General features: G+C 42.4%; 1 protein-coding gene across 6 annotated transcripts in view; it reads left to right on the top strand.

The window, feature by feature from the left end:
- The window catches only part of IKBKE (inhibitor of nuclear factor kappa B kinase subunit epsilon), an 889,499-nt gene that overhangs the window by 224,988 nt on the left and 644,175 nt on the right, over positions 1-20,336 (top strand). For 4 of the 6 annotated variants that reach the window (XM_044076852.1, XM_044076857.1, XM_044076855.1 and 1 more), the window contains exon 2: positions 14,664-14,763. The exons of the other annotated variants lie outside the window; for them this stretch is intronic. The gene's annotated coding sequence lies outside the window, so the exon portion shown is untranslated. The remainder of the gene's footprint in view (positions 1-14,663; positions 14,764-20,336) is intronic. 6 annotated transcript variants of the gene reach the window in all.

A 20,336-nucleotide genomic window follows, 5' to 3' on the forward strand; every position in this document is an offset into this window, starting at 1 on the left:
AGGATAGAGTTCGGCTTAAAGTGGTGTATAAGACAGCAGTGTGCATTTGCCTGTAGTTCATACTTTTTTCCTAAACTATGTATATAAGGATGCCTATAGATTATCCACCGTATTTTAAAACCTTTTTCTGCTAACACCCACTCCTTCATTATGCTGCATGTCAAAAACTGTTTATATATAATTCCTTAACTCCAGCCCTGTAATCCCTTTAACTTTCTCTGTGAATACCTTGAAGATCTCTTCAGCATGTACAGTGGCGTCTTCCTTTTGAACAACCTCCTGTTGGAGATATTGAGTTTGATATTAGAATATTAATAGTGTACCACTTACAAATACTTTTCTGTGATTTTTTCCAGTGTGTTTAGTTCTGTTTTTCTTTCAACACCCACCACTTGCATTGACCTCCAGTATAATAGTATCATACATGTTTTCTGTGAATGTAAATATGCAAAATGTTTCACATTTTTCTTAGCCTTTTACAAGCACTCTTAACATAAACCTTGCAAATCCCACAGTTGTTTTCATGGTGGATACCTATCTCATGCTGTCAGCTTACAGAGGGCAGCTTGATTTATATGTACAAATCTTCTGCTGAAGAGGGATTTGCCTCAAAGGCTGACAGCAGTGCTAACAGGGGAAGAGAAATGAGATGGTTAAGTGTAGTAATGAAATGCACTGGGGTTAACGGTGTGTTCCGGGACTTTAAAGCTATACTGGAGACCCAGCCAACAGTTTGCAGGATCTAGATACTGAGTAAGACGTCAGAGTTCCTACACCTTTTCTTGTAACAGGACAGGATGAGGTAGTTTGTTTATACTGGTGCTTCGGCATATGTATTTTACAAATCTTTACAGTTTCTTATCTACACTTTCAGTTTCTCGCATGACCCACAAAAGACATTGATTTGGCTGCTTTATCAGCTCCTTTAGCTTAGGACTGTGAACTTTCCTATGGCTTTTGAGTCTTTTCCAGCGTGTAAATCTGGTAGTCTACAGGCATTTGTATATTAATGCTAATTGTCTCTTCTGTATTCCCCCCCCCCAACATTTTCTTTTCTTTGTATTGCATTTTTGGCATTAATAAGCTATCTAAAGTAGATAATTTGATTTTCAGGCTTCTGTCTAATAGTTGAGCTGGTTGAAGACCATCCTGTATACAGTACCTCTTGGGTCTCAAAATGAGACTAAAATCCTCAGTTTTTCCCACAAGAATTTTGCACCTGACTCTTCACTGTTTGGATGAATGTCCTTCCATAACACTGTTGCAGTATTCCTTCACCTGTGGGGTCTCCTTTGAAGAATAGCCCAATGTCTGGCCAGTATACCAAAGACTTCAGATCTTATAGGTTTTTCATATGCTCCTCATACAGAATGTAGGGTGTAAAGGTGATATATGGTTGCAAATAATCAGAACTTTTTCGCCACTAGTCTGAATGCCATTATCATACGTTGGTCTGAACACCCTTCTGCTATGCTGGTTACCAAGCATTGTTTGATAATTGTCCTCTTGGAGTTTCTTGTCTTTTTTAATTTTTTTTATTTTTTTAGCTATTGTCTGGTATTGTGTTCATTTAATTCAGAAAGGAAAAATGTCCGTGTGGAAGGCAGATTCCCCATAAACACTGTCTCAACCAGTGTCAGGTGCCTCCTACGATGATGCACAGTGTTCTATCTGCCAGGCGTTGTGCCCAAGGCCCTACATAATCGCCTCTTCTCTTTGTCCAGATATGTTGAGAACCAACAATTTAGCTGCTGGCTCAGGTTGATGTGGCAGAATCCTCCCATCCTAAGGGACAGCTGTTCATCAATAAGGGGCCAAAAAAGTTAGGCCTGATCTGGTTGCCATCCAGCCTCCACCAGACATGTCTCTAGAGGCTAGTGAAGACCCTGAGGATTGTCTGGTGCTTGCTTCATATTCCTGTGCTGCAGCTCCCTTTGAGGACAACATGGATCTGAATTCACACATGTACTTTGAGGCTTTTCCAGTCTTTGCATCTGATGTTGAGGGAGCAACCTGTGCTGATAATATCCAAGGGACCAAGGGGAATTCCTCAAATTTTAGTGAAGGAGGAAATTCCTACTATGGTTGAGTCACGTCAAGAGTCTGACCCTCGAGTTTCTTTTGGGCAGATGTCCTGCAGAAAGTGAAATAGAAGACTAAGCATATTTCCCCTATTAAGGATCCCCAGCAGGAATGGCAGGGTTTCACTTGGAGTTTGTTTAATGCCTTAATAGCCTTGATTCCTCCTCAAGGGGTATGTGTCCTCATGGTCTTCCACTCCTGTTAAGAGGCCTAGGGAATTGGATTCCTCAGATGAGGATTTGGATTCAAGGGAAGAATCTCTGGTTCACTATTCCACATTCTTTCTCCCCAGGACTGTGATTCAGAGGAATAGGATTCTTTGAGTCTCGATTCCCCTTGGAAGAGTTGTCTTTTGGGTGGATACTGTTGCCAGCATGAAGGACTACATTAAGTGGGACTGTTCCCAGGTCTCTGACATTCAACAGAGGTATTATGAGCTCCTGCAAATGGAGTCGCCTAAACCATCAGCTGTCCCTCCTATTCTGGATGCAGTTTTGGATACCTTTTCTGGAGCCTTTGTAGCTCCTGTCAGCCTGTTCTGCCAAAAATGCTTGATAGGTTCTACAAGGTGCCTGAGGACTGTAAATTTACAAGTGTCCTCTTCCGGATCCTTCAGTGGTTTCCCTGTTCTGACAAACCCTCTAAGTTGTTGCCATCTACTAATCTCCTTCCTTCTGATAAGGATAGCTGAACTGTGGCGAGATTGGGCAAGAACATTTATACTGTCACCACCTTGTCCATTAGAGCCAGTAACTACCAGGCTCGTATGACCAAGTATGTTTTGGTCCTCCTTTCCCAAGTTTCTAAAGTGGTATCTGACCTTCCTGATTCTGAAGGGAAGGCTTCTGCCTTCTCCTTGTTAGAGTTCACTTCTCATACATTGCCTGTCACTCAGAATGTAGCCCCAGTACAGTTTATGTCCATCCAGGTCTGCTGCCTTTGGCTGGGTGATGTTATATTCCTGGCTGCATCTTCAGGCTTTGCCTGATGATATAAAGTCCAAACATTTGGATGCTCCTTTGGATAACTAAAGACTTTTTGGAACTGCTGGTGCTGATGCAAGTCTTGTCATGATAAGGGTAAAGCCTTGCAGGAACTTAAGCACATTTTTTTCTGTTCTTTTCCAAGTTTCAAAGGAACTGTCCTTCCAAGTCTGCCTTAGACAGACTCTCCCCTCCCCCCAAGAAAGAGTTCTAGACGTGCTCCTCCTGTCAAGTCTACTGGGACTCTTTCCTCCCAAAAACCTTCTTTTGAAGATGAGTGTCATTCTATTTGAAGTTTTGGCCTTCCCTTCCCCTTGGCCAGGTTCCCTTGTCTCTCTATAACTCCTCGTTTTTATCCAAATTGGCATTGGATCATCTCAGATTCTTGGGTTCTGTTGATCAACTGTCAGGGGTATTTCGTGGTTTGGAAATCCTTCCTCCCTTTTCAGGCATTCCTCAACCTACTTGGAAACAACTTCCTCATTTCCCAGAGGTTCTGTGGTCTCTTTTGGATCAGAGTACCTTTCAGCCCATTCTTCCCACTGGCAGGGGGAGGGGGGTACTCAAGGGTGTTTGTGGTCTGCTGGAAAGAGGGTATATGGAGACCAATTTTGTATCTTTCCTTGCTTAAGCACCTTCCTCAAGAACCTTTTTTTATTTTTGTTTTCCTTTCAGACCTTTTCCTTTATTGCTTCCCCAGGCCTTTCTGGTGTTCTTGATCTCAAGGATGCATACCTTCACATCCCCATTCATCCTCTTTTTAGGAAATTTTTACATTTCTGTGTCTTGCTGTTTCAATTTTATGCTTTGCCCTCTGGCCTTTCTGTTGCCCCAGGGGTGTTTACCAAATGTCATACTCTATTCATTGCTTTTTGCAGATATTTCCCTGTCTAGATGACCTGCTTATTCAAGTTCCTTCTCCCAATAGTCCATTACAGGACCTCCACGTCACCGCTGGGCTTTTAGTCTTAGGTTCACCAAGAACCACCAGAAATCAGTTCTGACACTTTCCCAGGCTCATGTTTTCCTCAGATGCGGGCTTCAAATCATTCTCATGTTGGCATCTCTTCCTGCCCTCAAGGTTCTCTCTCTGACAACCTTTTTTTCAGTCCCTTTTTCATCTGTAATGTGTCATGGTCTGGGAATTTCTCCAGGTCCTTAAATTTTTGACTTCCACCATTCCCGTGATTCCCCTCACCAGGCTCCATATGAGGACATTTTAGTAGTACCTCAAAGTGGCATGGCTTCAACACTGCCATCCCTGAAGTTCCCTGTTCCTTTTCTTCCTTGTCTCAAGCTCTAGCTTCAGTGGTGAATTAGTCAACACACTCTCAATCCAGGGCTTCTCTTTCAAGCTCCAGTTCCCACTCAGGAGCTCTTTACAGATGCCTCCGACAAAGGGTGGGGTGACTCTTGTAGGCTTCTGAAGATCCAAGGTCTCTGTCCTCCTCAAAGGTTGAATCATATCAGTATAAAAGAGAAGAGCTGTTCTGGCTCTACAGGCTTTTCATGTACTCTTTCATCCCAGGCCCCCTCACATTCTTCACCGACAATACCACAGTAATGTGGTTTGTCAAGCAAGGAGGCACAAGGTCCTATCTCCTTTGCAGACTGGCTCTTCAGATTTTGGATCTAGCTATCCAGTGTCAAGTAACTCGTCAGGCAGTTATTCCTTCAGAGCACAGTCTAGTGGCTGACCCTGAGCAGGTCCAGAACACAAGCTTGCAAATGCTTCACAGAGATGTATTTTGGACATTGTTCATTTGTGGGTTATTCCTCAGATAGATCTCATTGCCTTCCCTCTGAACAGACAACGTCTTCTCTTTTCCAGAGTAGCAAGTCCACTGACTTGGAAAGTGGACACCCTGTCTTTTCCTTGGAAGGGGATGTTTCTATACGTTCTCCCACCCCTTCCTTTGCTATCATGAGTTTTGCAAAAGATCAGGCAGGACTCCCAAAATCTTGCTAGTGAGTCATTTTTGGCCAATACAGCATTGGTTCCCTCTTCATTTGGCCAGGAGCAATCACTACAGGTTACCTCACTGAGGAATCTCGCACAAGACAAGGGATCCCTTATCCATCCTCACTAGTCCACTCCTTCAACTGATGCTGTAGTTGATAGGATTTTGATCCCTTTCAGGAACCTCTCTCCTGAGGGCGTGCTTTTGGTTCCGCAGGAGGCCAGGAAACCCACTACCAGAAAATCATGCATGTCCAACTAGAACTGATTTCCTGCCTGGTGTCTCTCTTGCCATCAGGATCCCATATCTGTGGAGGTTCTTTTGAATCTCTTATTTTTGTGATCTGTTCCATGCTGGGTTGGCATATTCTTCAATTAAAGCTCACCTGTCAACAATTTCTCCTTCTCTGCCCTATAGATTTGAACTCAAGCAATTTCTTAAAGGCATCTTTCTTATCATGCCTCCCAGGAAGCCTATTCCACCTTCCTGGGACATCAGTTTTGTTTAAAAATTAACTCATGCTGCTATTGAGCCTGCTTCTTCATCTTTCTTACAGCTTTGTAGGCGAAAGGCTCTTCACTTGGCTGTCACTTCACTTCAGCCAAGGGCGTTTCTGAATTTCAGGCTCTTATGGCTGTTCCTCCTTTGTTACGGTGTGTCTTCATACTAACCCTGCTGTTATGCCCATGGTGGTCAATGAGTTGCCCCTTAATAAGTCTAGTCATCTTCCTTCCTTTTTTCCATCTTCATAGTCTGCTAGTGAGAAGGTTCTTCACACCCTGGATTTGCATAGACAGCACAGATATTTGCATAAAACTAAAGTTATTTGCATATCTGAGCAGCTTTGTTTCCTGTCATCCGAGGACTTTGGGTTTGGCTGTTTCTAAGTCAACCATTTCCTGCAGGATTTCTAAGGCCATTTCTTTTTTTGTTCTTTTAATGGGAATATCTTTCCTTGTTGGTAAAGGTGTATTCTCCTAGGCAGTTGCCTGCTCTGGTGCATTTTTTCAAGGGTCTGGATACCAGTTCCATCCTTGAGGCTGCTACTTGGTCCTCCCTTCATACTTTCACTAAGCATTAGAAGTTGGATATTCTTTCCAGGGCCAGAGCAGGCTTGGCCAGGGCTATTCTGCATGGGTTTGTAATGGGCTGTTTTTTGCCTTCCTCCTCCTAGGCTTCCTCTTGAGCTGTTGTACTCTCCCTTGGGTAAAGAATACTGCAAGAGTGGTATGGGAGGGTATAGTACAGTTGTGAAAAATCTGACCATAACAGAAGATGTCCTCTTCACTGTTGCAGTATTCGCTCCCTCCCTCCTACCCTCTTTGATGTTCTTCGTGTTTCACTGTTGCAGTCATTACATTTGGGTAATCTGCTGGCAGTTTTCCCTCAGTCGGCCTGATTAACAAAGTCTTGGGTCCTGCATCGGTTGCTGTCCCTTCTTCCATGGTGTCAGGTCGTCAGGGGTATAAAACATGCCAACGCCATTACATCAGTCTTTCTTGCCATGCGGTGCCTGAAGCAGAAGCAGTTTGCAAGTGCCGGTCGGCCAACTCCTGAAATTTTCGTTTTCGAGTTCCAGAACCGAAGTCTTAAAGCTAAGTATCCCGTTGGAGAAACTTTTTCTTGCACCTTACCGATGTCAGTAAAAGTTAATAATTGCATTACTTCTGGAAAGCAAATACCTCACAAAGATTTTCATTCGTACTGTATTCCTTGCCTAGGCCCTGACCATGACGTACCTTGCTGTCAGTTTTGTGCTTTATTTAATCAGCACACTATCCATCGTCAGTACATTTTTGCCTCTAAATATTTCGGTTCTCTGTTTAATTACCCAGAAATGTTGTCAGTTTGCCATCCGACTACTGGAATTTAAAAAAAAAATGCAAAGATAAAGACAGAGACAGGCCGCCGAGGTCCAAAACTACTGACAACGCTTCTCCTAAGCCAGTCGCCAGTCCGCCGGTACTCAGTGAGGCGCTTTTGCAGCCCCTGATATCCGCTACTACTGATTCGCAGGCCTCTACTGAGACCCATTCAGAGACCGGTATGCTACGAGATTCTTCACCTATGGAACCTGTGGATGTCTCTACCTTGGATGGGTCTGGAGCCGCTGTGCAGGCACTGGCTTTTGAGGGTGTATTCAGGCCTACAGACTTGCATATTAAATAGACTCCACTTTCATTACTAAGGCCTAAACCTCGATTTATGTCTAAAAAACTGGCGCCCAGGACTCTATGCCTAAAAAAACAAATGATCAAAATGGCTGAAGATCTAATTACTCTAATCAGGGGTAGTCAACCCCCCCCGAGGCCTAGGGCTGAGCTTGATTATGAATCTTCTGATCAGGATTCTGTTCCTTCTGACTCTTCTAATGACCTGGATTTGTCCATACCTACTTATGAGGATTCTGCTGCAGAGGATTCCATTCCCTCTGCTTCCCCTCCTGAGGATTTTTCTTTTGGGGAAACTTTACATACCTTAAGGGAGCATTTCCACTGGGAAAGCCAGGAATTTTCTGATTCAAAAAAGAGGCTTGGGGATTTCCTTCTTGTACATCAGCATAGGCCTTTGGCTATACCTCCTGTACTAGACATTGTTGATGTGTTTTCGGAATCCAGTATGGCCCCCTGACTCCCTGCCTCCAGCTCCTAGTAAACCTGGCAGATACTACAGGGTTCCTGAGTCCCACAAGTTCCTTTTCAAAAATCCTGTTGCAGATCCAGAAACCATTTCTCAGGGGCCCAAGGGCATTAAGGCTTCTACTGCTAAAAATCCTACCCCTTCTGATAGAGACTCCAGGGCGCTGGATAGATGGGGTAAGAAAGTTTATACTTCTGCAACCTTGGCAATCAGGGCTTTAAACTGCCAGTTTCATATGTTAAAATATCAACAGCATATTATTGGACTGCTTAAACAGAAAATGATGCTGATTCCTGACTGTGTGGAAAATAAAGATTTACAGGATTTATTGCTTTCTGCTGAACAAGTTGGAAAATATACTTTACAATGTGGTTTTGATTCTTTAGAGCCCTCCTGCAGGGCTGCTGTTACTGGGTCTGTGCTTAGAAGGCATGCTTGGCTTAAGGAGCAATCTTTGCCTGATCATGTTAAAGCAAAATTGTTGGATGTTCCTTTAAATCAGAACCGTCTGTTTGGCAATAGGGCTGAAGAAGTTCTAAAAAAGATGGAAGATAAAGCTAAATCTATGCAAACTGTTAATGATTTCTTACAAGTGCAACCTCCAAAATTTAGTAGGCACTGGCCTACTATGAATTGGTCTTTTCCAGCTCCTTCCAGATTTTCTCAAGCCAAACCCAGACACACAAAAAGCACCAGGTTTCAGTCCCAGGGGACTTTCGGAACTAAGCAATGGGGGGCCTCCACTTCCAAATCTGGAAATAAGACACCCCCCCATGGTAAACAATCTCAATGACTTCCTTTTAAAATTACCCAGCACTTACCTTTTAGCCACCCCTTTGGGGGGGAAAGATTGCTCTTTATGCAAAGAACTGGGAACTTACAACCCAAGACAAATGGGTTTTAAATATAGTGTCCCGGGGATACAGATTTCATTTCCACACTTTGCCAACACCAAGTGGGGGTGGCTAGATCTGCCCCCAAATCAGTGGGCAGAGGCTCAAAAACAAGTACTTTCCCTCTTAAACATGGGGGGGCTATTCAACCAGTACCAGAAGAGGAAAAGGGACAAGGTTTGTATTCCAGGCTTTTTCTGGTACCCAGAAAAGACAAATCATGGCGTCCCAATTCTGGACCTGTCTACTCTAAACACCTTTCTGGACATTCCAGAATTCAAGATGCTGACTCTTCACCAGTTACTTCCTATGCTAGGCAAAGATGCCTGGTTGGCAACTCTAGATTTAAAAGAAGCATACCTGCACATCCCAATCAGGGAATCTTCCAGAAGATACCTACGCTTCAAAGCAGGCTACTTGCATTATCAGTTCTCTGCACTGCCCTTTGGCTCGTCTTCTGCGCCCAGGGTATTCATAAAGTGCCTGGCTCTGGTTATTGCATTTTGCAGGCAAAGAAATATTCAAATATATCCATACCTGGACGATTGTCTAATTCAGGCAGAAAACCAGGGCATACTTCTAAATCATCTGGTGTTTGTACAAAGGGTTCTAACTTGTCTGGGGTACACCATAAATGAAAAGAAATCACAACTGGTACCCTCTCAATAGATTACATTCCTGGGTGCAAGCTTGAATACAACTGCTAAGATGGCTTTCCTCATGCCAGAGAAGCAAATTCATTTGGTAACTTACTTCAAACAAGTGGCCACAAAAACCTTGCTATCTGCAAGACAAATACTGCAAGCCTTGGGGTTCATGGCCTTCTGCATTCTTGTAATTCCATATGCAAGACTGCATATGAGGAAACTACAGTGGTACTTAAAAGTCTATGGAGTTAACATTGTCACAGCCTGGAAACAATGATTCCTATCATACCTTGCCTACGCCTGGAATTCCTATGGTGGGCAGAGGCTTGCCACCAAAACAAGGGACTGCCATTCACACTACCCCCCTGCCGCCCAAACCCTAATTGCAGATGCATCAGACTATGCATGGGGGGGGCTCACCTGGCAGGGAAGTGCATTCAGGGCAAATGGAACCCAAATCGAATGCACCTACATATCAGTCAAAAAGAAATGTTAGCTGTACAGAATGCTCTGACAGCCTTCAAGGATTACATTCTTCCAGGACAACCAATGGTAAAGATGGACAACACCACGGTTATGTGGTACATAAACGAGCAGGGGGGTACACATTCTTACCCCCCTCTGCAGACTAGCCATGGCTTTGTGGAACACAGCCTTGAGCTAATAGTGCAAATACAAGCTCAATTCCTGCCAGGGAAATTGAATACACTGGCAGATGGACTAAGCAGAAAGCTCATGGACCCACATGAGTGGAAACTGGAACCATGGATTTTCAACATGTTGACAAGCAAATGGGGGAGCCCAGACATAGATCTATTTGCCTCCCCCCAGAACTACCAGTTGGACAAGTTTTGCACAAGGACTCCCCACAAAGAAGCCTGTAAAGTGGATGCTTTGTCCTTCAGCTGGAAAAACCTATCAGTCTATGCCTTTCCCCCTCTGCTCTCCAAAGTTCTGCTAAAAGTCAAACAGGACAAACCAAGAATGATTTTGATTGCTCCAGACTGGCCACACCAACACTGGTACCCACTTCTGCGCAGTGCGTCGCAAATATCTCCATGGCACCTGCCTCAGACCCCTTCCTTGCTGTCTCAGCAGGAGAACCAAATTCTGCACCCTCAGCTTCCAACATTGAACCTTGCAGCCTGGCTAATCACTTAAATTCACCCTTATCATCCCTCGGCAAACCTGTGATGGATGTCATCTTGGAGGCGAGAAGACCTAGTACTAGAAAATCTTATGCAGACAAATGTAAAAGATTCAGTGCCTGGAACCAATCTTTAGGGATGAGCACAGCAGTGCCCAATTTACCTCTGATTTTGCAATACTTAACTGAGATGCTTCATAAGGGCCTGTCTGTTTCCCCTATTAAAATCCATGCTTCAGCTATTTTAGCTCACTATAACACAGAACCACCCCTCTTCTCTCATCCCCTGCTCAAGCAGTATCTCAGAGGGACAAAGAACTTGAGACCACCCAAGAGTGCTCCTACCCCTGCCTGGGACCTTAACTTTGTTTTGGAGAAGCTCACTCTAACTCCTTTTGAGCCAGCTGCTACTGCAGACTTAAAAATTCTTTCTTGGAAAACAGCCTTCCTTTTAGCAATCACTTCAGCTTGAAAGATATCTGAATTACAGGCCCTTATGGCAGTGGAGCCTTTCATCATCTTTCATGTGGACAAGGGTATCTCTGAGGACCAATCCATTCTTCATGCTCAAGGTGGTTTCCAGTGTGGCTCTTAATCAGTCCATTAATTTGCCAACCTTCTTTCCCAATCCACAGAACAAAGGGGAACGGATTCTGCATTCCTTGGATGTGCACAGACAGCTTAGATTCTACTTGGACAGGACTAAATCTCGAAGAAAATCTGAACAATTGCTGGTAGCATTTGCTGCGGGGGCAGAGGGGAAGGCTATTTCAAAACAAACCATTTCTAAATGGATAAGCCATTGCATTCATTTCTGCTATAAGCACCATGGAAAACATATACCCCAGGGGCTGCATCTACTTCTGCAGCCTGTCAGGGATATCCTAGAAGCTGCTACCTGGAGTTCTGTACATACTTTCAGCAAGCATCATCATTTACCAATTTTCTTGAAAATCCAGAGCTGGCTTTGTCGCTGCTGTCTTGCAGGGCCTTATAGCTGGCCCTAATGCTGTATAAACTCCTCCTCCCAACCATAGCTTTGGGAATATACCCAAATGTAATGACTGCAACAATGAAACACGAAGAACATAGTACAGTTGTGTACACTTACCATAAATGTAGATGTTCAAGTGTATTCACTGTTGCTGTCCTGGTTACCCTCCCTCCAGCCCCCTAACTTTTTATGGCTATACCTCTACTCTCCTTTACTATGCTTAAAAGCCTTTTTGGTGTATTTGCTTTTTGTTGGAGGTATACCTTTGTGTTTTTGTTTGTTTGCTCCCCATTAGGGGGGCACCTGACATCTGGGGCAAGAAAAACTGATGTAATGGCGTCGGCTGCATGTTTTATACCCCTGATGACCTGACGTCATGGAGGAAGGGACAGCAACCAATGCAGGACCCAAGACTTTGTTAAAAAGGCCAACTGAGGGCACCTACCAGCAGATTGCCCAAATGTAATGACTGCAACAGTGAATACACTCTAACATCTACATTTATGGTAAGTGTACACAACTGTACTTTCTAGCTCTTGCCCTATACTTTTCTTGTCATCCTTGCCAAGGGGTCTTCCTTTTTTTTCTCATGAATGCACATGTTCTTGTCTTTAAGGGAATTGTGTTCCTCCAGGGGCTTTTTCAGCTCCGTGTGTGTGCATCCGTAAATCATCTTTATGCCCTACGCCTTGCACTGAGAGCATACATGTGATGTACAAAGCCTATAAGAACTGAAGGTTTAGGTGTTCTGGCCGGATGCTGGGCTTATCCCCCTTGGCAGGAGATCCCTTGGGTAAAGAATACTGCAATGGACAGAAAGACCTCTACTATTGTGGTATGATTTTACACAACTGCAGATCCCACACAAGAATTGTTTTAGCAATGCCCAGATTTGTGGGGACACAAGATTAAGTGCTCGCTGGTTTGGATTGAGAGATTCTATTGTGACAGCTAAGGATGTTTGCATTATCTTTTGTTTAGTTTCTCCCCAAAGCGAGATCCTTGAAGCTCCTGATATGGTTACTAAGGTACAGACAATGAAGATTTTTCTTGTCCCCTAAGTACTGTATACAGGTGAGACATATTTTTATCAACCAGTGAAGAAGCTGTGCATCGTAACAAAGAACAGAAGTAATTTATTTAAGAGGGAAAGAGGGCAAGAGATTGTGTACTTAATTTTCTCCGCACTGAACAAGATGGATTTGGATTAACGTATTTTGAAGGGATATATTAGAACCACACAGTAAAAGTTGCAGAAAATATTTTGAGAGCTAAACCAATATGGAAATGGAGAGAATACATTTTACTAATCGGGATAATGGTATAAGTAGGAGCACAGAAAATACGCACGAGGTATCTAGCATTCATTCGAGAAAACTGTCAAATGAATCAAGGTTCTGGGAGCAAATAACTAGGGAAGGAAAAATCTCAGAATGTGATCAAATCACGCAGACTTTTAGGCTGTAGGTTGGAGACCCACTATATTCATGAATCCCAAGAAGGGAAGGCACAGAGAAAGGGACAGTGAATTGTTAAATGATGGGCAAATCTGGAAAGGTTGTAGTAAAGGAATAATTAGTAGAACATATAACATGAATAACTATATCCTTGCTATACAAGGCCTAAACAACATGTCCTGTATGGACGGACTCAAAGCCTTGTCACTGTACTCTGTATACTACAGACTGCTAAGAGGTGACCTGCGTCTTGTATACCAGGCATCCTCTGACCCATTACTGATGGATTTATTGCACATCAGCAAGTCAAATGACATCAAATAATCAGTCTATGGATCTAAACCTTTTCTGCAACATCAACAGAATGGTTTGGAAGGACAGGTATATTTCTCAGAGCATACCGCTGCTATAGAATAGACTCCCCATACCCAATAAACAAAGGTCATACCTGTCCATTTTCAAGCACAACTTAGATCTATGGATGGGAAAAGGAAAACGTACCCCAGTACTGCCTCCTGTACTACTAATGAACAGAGGCAGCCCCTAAATGCTTTCTCCCATGCATGGATCTCCTCAAGTTATCTATGGTGTGATCCCAGTAATTCTTATTGGTGGTAATATACAATTATCAGCTATAGGATGGATAAGGCCAATCTCTAACCAAGTGGGATAGGTTATTTCAAGCATAAACAGGGAAATTGGCTTGGCTTAATATGGCCCACACGGACCGCTAGTGTAGCACTTGCCTATTAGAATCCATCAAAAGATGTTAAACAAGACTGGGAAATGAGAATGAAAAGGCAATATGCAAAGAAACGATGGGAGGATGTATGAATGGCTCCTAAGTATGCAACAGAATCTGGAAGGTTTTGAGTCTTTGCAATGAATTGTTTGCATATGTATTTTTGCACCCCAGGTAGACTGAGAATTTTTCCACACATAGCAGTTGCTGGAGATGTGATGGAAAGCAAGGGTACTTGAGAACATGTTTTTTGAGAATGCAGTGGGTTGATCTTCTTCTTTCAGCTTTTTCCCGGTTAGGGGTCGCCACAGCGGATCATCAGTCTACTCATGATTGGCAGTGGAGTTTTACAGTGTCGAGTTGCTAGCCCGGCGTCCAACCTTCCACAGAAAGCACACACATGCACACACTCACACCTAGGGCCAATTTAGTGTCCAATCCACCTACTGCATGTCTTTGGGATGTGGGAGGAAACCGGAACACCCAGAGGAAACCCACGCGACCACAGGGAGGACATGCAGACTCCGCACAGAAGGCACCCCAGCTGAGAATCGAACCGGAGAGCCTCTTGCTGTGAGGTGGCAACACTACCCGCTGCACCACCGTGGCCACCCAGTGCAGTGGGTTGATAGATTTAAAAAAATTCCCTACAGAGTATTTTCGCAGAAATGTTGGGAGAACAATTTCTTTTAACTATAAAATTATTCTTTTGAGCTGGAATATAGAAATTGCTGAGACAGATTAAGGACAGTCTAAGTTTAATGCTGTTAGCTGGCAGGATAGAAATTTATACGCATGGAAATAAAAAATGAAGCTAACTAACAGAATTGTTGAATGTTGTTAAGGAGGTAAAAGACCTAGAGGCAGGATTGTTAGTAAACTACATAGAAGTGGAAGCTGTGGGAACAAAAAAGTACAGAATAATGTTCAGTTGGAGTGATATTTCAGGGAAGACAAGGCTTGAGCATTCTAAATGTTCAATTGAATAAGAAAAATCATATCTGCTCAATGTGTACAAACAAAAACGTTTTCTTTTAGAATTGAGTTCATATTGCTGCCACTATGTTGTGTGTGGTGGTAATAAACATGGTTAACAGTTAAATCCTTTTTATCCTAGGGTAAACTACTTCATAGAATGGCAGATGGCCATGAAAATTTGGATTTTGTACTGGTCACCAAATTGCTACAACTGCAAAAAGAACAGAAATTTTGACAGAGTAAGTAACCATATGAGTTATGCAACCACTATCCTAACTACTAGGAACATGTGCTGATAACTATTGTGAAAGAACGGCTTACCGTAATGTCTTTGATCTTACTATTTAAGGCAGCATCATTCCTTATTCTGCTGACCAATGATAGAGAAAGATGAAGGAAGGGGAAAAAGTGTGTGAAAAAGAGAGAGAATGACTGAAATCAAACATTTTGGTTTTTGTGACAGAAGTATGTGCAGTCTGCCAGACCGTATAAGTATCTGGCTGATTTAAATGCACAGATCGTCGCTGCTTTTAAATACTAAAGGAGAGCCAGCATTATTTTGTTACTTGATGAATGTAGCTTTTGTTTTGAGGTATGGACCTTACAGGTTTGCAGGTATATACTATGTATGACCACTGAGGGCTTTTATAATCCCAACCATTCAGCCTAAATATATTCCACAGGCTATTTTGCCTTGGAGGTTGTTTTAAGGGGTGTATGTTGGGGCATGAGTTAGTTGCGGACTCTATCCATCAGAGACATGGTCAGTGGTGAATTACCAATTTCATCTACTGGTCCAGGTGGCACTTGAATAGTGTTAGGTAAAGACTCTGCTTTATATAGACAGGAAGTCTATTCCAGAGAATGGGAATTCTCTAGGATATATACACATCTCTCCAATGTGCCCTATTTAAATTGCAATCAGACTTTAAATCCTTGCATCTGCTAGTTCTGATGCTGTTCATTTTACTTGGATCCCTCCCTGGAGGGCCTTCTGCATATAAGGATGCCTTGTATGCCAGCCATCCTGTAGGAAACAGAGTAAATAGATGGATCTTTGAGGTGATCTGTATAGTGCATTGTGTTTCTCCTGTATTCATTTTGTGAGGAAACACTGTGGGCATTCCAGTTGTTGCATGTGACTGGTCAGGTACATACCGAAGCTAGCATTATAATCAATGGATCTGATAAGGGCTGAGTACAGTGGCACAAGTGACATAGATGCCATGCTCTTATAAGCTGAGTGATCTAGAAGGATTTTCTTACTCCCTTAGACACGTTGTCATTGAAAGCCAGGTTACTTTTTACATGAGCCCCTAAATTCCTGACTACTAGATGTACTTTTAGGGGTATTTTATTGATGAGTTTTCCAGGGTGTCCGACCTCTGAAAAGGTACCGTTATGTATTTCTTGGCATTGAGTTTTAAGATGTGGCTTTGGCACCAGTCATTTGTCTGTTAGACCTTCCTGTAACACGTTAGTATCTTGGGAGCTTTCTTATTTCCTGCTTGGTCATCTGCAGTCTTGGTAAGGCAGATGCCTTGACATTGGCCATGACTTCTGAGAAACGTGTCAAAGAGGAGCGGACTCAGCAGAGAGCCCTGGGAGACTCCACTGGTGATTGGCCTCTTTTGTGGAGGTGGTTTCTTCAGTCCTAACCTCTTGTGATTCTGTCTGTGAGCCAGCTGGCTATCCAGTAGGTTACAACTGAATTTTTTTATTAAACAAGAAATATCTTGTGCTTGTATAAATTAATACGAACCATATTGGCATAATTTTAGTTTCAAAAATTTGACGCCACTTATAATCTATCCAGTCACTGTCAGGCAAACATATTACATAGCTTATTGAAAGTTTGCCTTCTTTTAAAACTCATTCCTTGTCTGCATGTATTGTTTCCACAATTTCCATTTTATTCTGTGTAATTTGTTCCTACCCTTTTCTAAAGATCCCATTTCCAGTTGTTTTATCTCTGTCAGTATGTCTAGTAAAGTTGATTAAGCTTTGATATTCACTATGTCTAGTAAAGTTGATTAAGCTTTGATATTCACTATGTCTAGTAAAGTTGATTTAACCTTTGATATTCACTATGTCTAGTAAAGTTGATGAGCTTTGATTTCCATTTCGTAGTAACTGCTTGTTTGGCACCACCATAATTAGACTCAGCAAGGCCTTACTGTGTCTAGGCAATCTTGATTCTGTATCATAGCTCAAAATATAATTTCCTTTGCTCACCCAATATTTCTGATAGAGTAGTCTGCAGAGAATTTTTCAAGTCTGCCAACTCATTGCACCCCCAGAAAATGTTCCCAATTACCTGTTTCTTCGCCATCATGCCTTAAACATTTGCTCTATACCCAAGGAAAAATTATTTGGAGTCTACTTGGGGTAAAAAAATACCTCTGTAAACACTTCAAGCAAAGATCCTAAATCTTCTAGACTTTGTTACATATTTGGGAGATATATAATATATATATATATATATCTACCGATTTGTTTCTGTGTGAATTGCTTATCAAATCTCTCTTCTCAGTCCTTTCTAAACTCCTCTGATAGATTTTTATAACTATTCACACATCTGTGCCCAATGTGACCCTTCTCGAATATGCTGAAGACTCTACCATCATCTGCACAGCTGACTCTGTCTCTCTACTCCAACTTAAAACCCAAGCTGCATTCTCCACCAGAGTCCTGGATGTTCATTAACCACCTTGCCCTCAACCCCAATAAATCCAAAATCATGCTTTTCACCCCTGAAAAATCTATCCTGTTGCACAAAGACATGTTTAATATATACACCAAACTAAAGCCCTAATAGACATTGTCAGCCAAAAAAAAACTTCTGGGAGGAACTATAGATGAACTAATAAAATTTGATATTCACATACAACAAAACATCAAAAAAAAAAATCAAAAACTTGGAATGCTCTACAGACACAACCTATAGCTTAGCCCCTCACTTAGGGGTGAAGTTGGAGCTGAATTTGACAACTAGATTTACTGTATCTCCTGGTTCTGTGAATATTGCATTTACCAGCAGTTCGGCATGCTATTGTGTGCTGCTTTTGAGGTTTTGGACATAGCTGAAGAAGGCCTTATGGTTGTCCTTGGCCCGGGACTCTACTTTACCTCAGAATTTACTTTGTTGGACTTCATTAGTCCTCTTAGTTGTCTATTCAGTTTGAGAAAGTCTTTGTCATTTTTGGTTTTACACAAGTTTAGCTATGACTTTTTTCTTTTGTTGTACAACCTGTTTAATTTTGGATTCCACCAGTGTGCTTTTAGATTTGAGCTTTCTTGTTGTGGCAACAACCATCTCTATACAATCATTGACATGACTGTGCAGAGTTTCTGTGAGTAATTTTGCATAGGCAGCCATGTTATCTGGTTTTAGAGGAGCTTTAAATTTTGAGTTAACTGTGACAGGGTTTACTGGGGTTACTGAACTGATTTTTATTTTCAAGGAGACTGCTTTGTGGTCTGACCTCAATAGAGAGGACGACACTGGGGGGTGCAGCTTTCTCCTTTGTGAGTTCCAGGTCCAATAAGTTTGTACCTCTGTTAGAGATATGCATTATGTGGTCCCCAGGGTTTGTATTTACAAATTCTAGGTTTCTCTGTGCTGCAAATTTTGAGTCCTGTAGGATTCACAGTTTACAGAGGGAATAAGTCCCCCAAGAGTATGGTATTAGATTAAGTGGTGAGTGTCTCCAATAAGTTTAAGTACGAGTTATGAGTTTCTTGTGACATAGCAGGTGACCTGTAGCTTGCTTGGTCCATGGAAAGTAATCTGGATGTGGAATAACACGCTTGTTTAACCAACATAGAGATAGGCTTGTTATTGATGTAGATTGAGACACCTCCACATGTAATCCCTGCCTGTGCAGTTGCTGGTCTAAGTATGTGGAAGGCACTGAACTCTTGCACTGTCTGGGTACTCTCTGTGGCTTTAAAACCACGTGTCTATAACTTTACAAATGTCTGCATTCTCGAGGGAGTGGAGCTGCTTCTTTGTACTCGTCGCATTGAGCAGTAACCCCTTTAGATATCCTTGGGTAGATTATGCTATGTTGGAAGTTTTGTCAATTTGGCATTGCCTAAAAATGTCTCTGTGGGGGAGGACATTGCTTTAGCTAGTATTCAAAAGTCCAGAGTGGAAAGGTGTAGACCATCACTGGCAAAGCAGCATGGTTTAACCATGTCTTCCCATGCTGATGCATATTGTATCCTCCCTAGAATGACACCAGAAACTAAGCCAGTTATTGAAGTCGGTCATCATCTGTTCATATTGTGGAGTCATCTTTGAAAGTAGACTGCTGCTTAATACGAGGCATATACCAGCCTTTGATGCACAGTCCAAGAACTCCATAATGTGTCTCTTCATAGAGTCTAGAAAAGTATGTCTCAATTCATTTAGACCTACACGGACTATGAGTCATACTGGAACCTGTGATGCAGGGACTTGAGTGTGTGTGTAACTTGGTGGATGATGGCTCGTGATAGGCAATTGACTTATTTTCACCTTGTTCAGCCTGTTGATTGGGGATAAGTTAGCCATACATTGGAGTCCCATAGGACTATTTTCCTGGCTAGTGTATTGGCTTGCCTCATGGGCTTGGTGGTCGAGGCTTCATTGGGTGTGGCTGTTTTGTGCAGTGTTAAGTGTTGTAACTACTGAGTGCTTTAGAATTTGCTTAAGATTATTTTTGCAAGAGGAATATCTAGAAGGTCTTGGGTGTTTGCAATGATTGCATTTAAGTGCTTCAGCCTCACTAGGTCTATGTGTGGGATGCGTAGTACATGTGGAAGGTGTAGCATGTGTTTCTGATAGAGTGGGCTGTCAGTATTAAGGATCTATGTTAACAATGGGTGAAAAAATTACTTGTTTAGCTTCATAGCTGGCCTTAGGCATAGGCCAACTGAGCGGCTGCCTAGGGTGTCGGTCTAGCAGGGGCACTTTTCCAGTATTTATTTGGTGTAGGTAGACCAGGATGGGGGCACCGGGTGGTGTGGAGGGGGTGCTGTGGAGCCCTTTTGCATAGGTCACCAGTTGACCTAAGGCTGCTCCTGCTTAGCTTATAAAACTGACAAAAGCAATTAAAGAGGGGAAGTAATGTAAGAAGCCAGATGAATCAGACATTACAGCTTGTAGTTCACAGTATTTCAGGTCTTTATGAGAGACAAAAATGTTGATTTCCATTCTAAGCATTTTTGTTTTAATGTGCGTCAACAGTGTTTTTGAGCGGTAGCAATAAACCAAGACACTATAAGAAAATCCACATGGTTACAGGGGAAAACTCCACACTGGGATTGAATGCCAAACCCTGTACCTGTAGGGCAGGGATCTTACTAGTAAACCAACACATTTCCCAAGTGCTTTTGTCTACTATAGCCCATTGTGCCTTTGGTTCGAAGATGCTGGATTTTTTTATTCATATAAAATAACCCTCTTATCTAGAGGCTGTCTTCTAATGCATAAACAGCACAAGAATTCTTTGTAAAAGTAAACTGAAGCAGCATGGCACCATTTGAGGGAGAGAGAGAGAGAACTAAAGCAGTAATGATTGTGTACATAAAACTGTCAAAATATTGTTAATCCGTAATGCAGTATTTATTATAGTAATGTCATTTGGCAGGGTAGCAACACTTTCCATGGGAAATTTGCACTGTTCAGGTTACTTAAGGTCAGTTTTATTTCCTGCCTATGGGAAACGGTGTTTCTTTACAGCATGGAGTCGTAGCAAGTTGTATAATCACCCTCATGGTTAAAAGTAAGGGCTGGGGAGGATGGAATGTGTGAAAACTTTTAAAG

This window comes from Protopterus annectens, chromosome 7.part0 (genome assembly GCF_019279795.1).
Source record: "Protopterus annectens isolate FY-2018-M chromosome 7.part0, PAN1.0, whole genome shotgun sequence".
Lineage (NCBI taxonomy): Eukaryota > Metazoa > Chordata > Ceratodontiformes > Protopteridae > Protopterus > Protopterus annectens.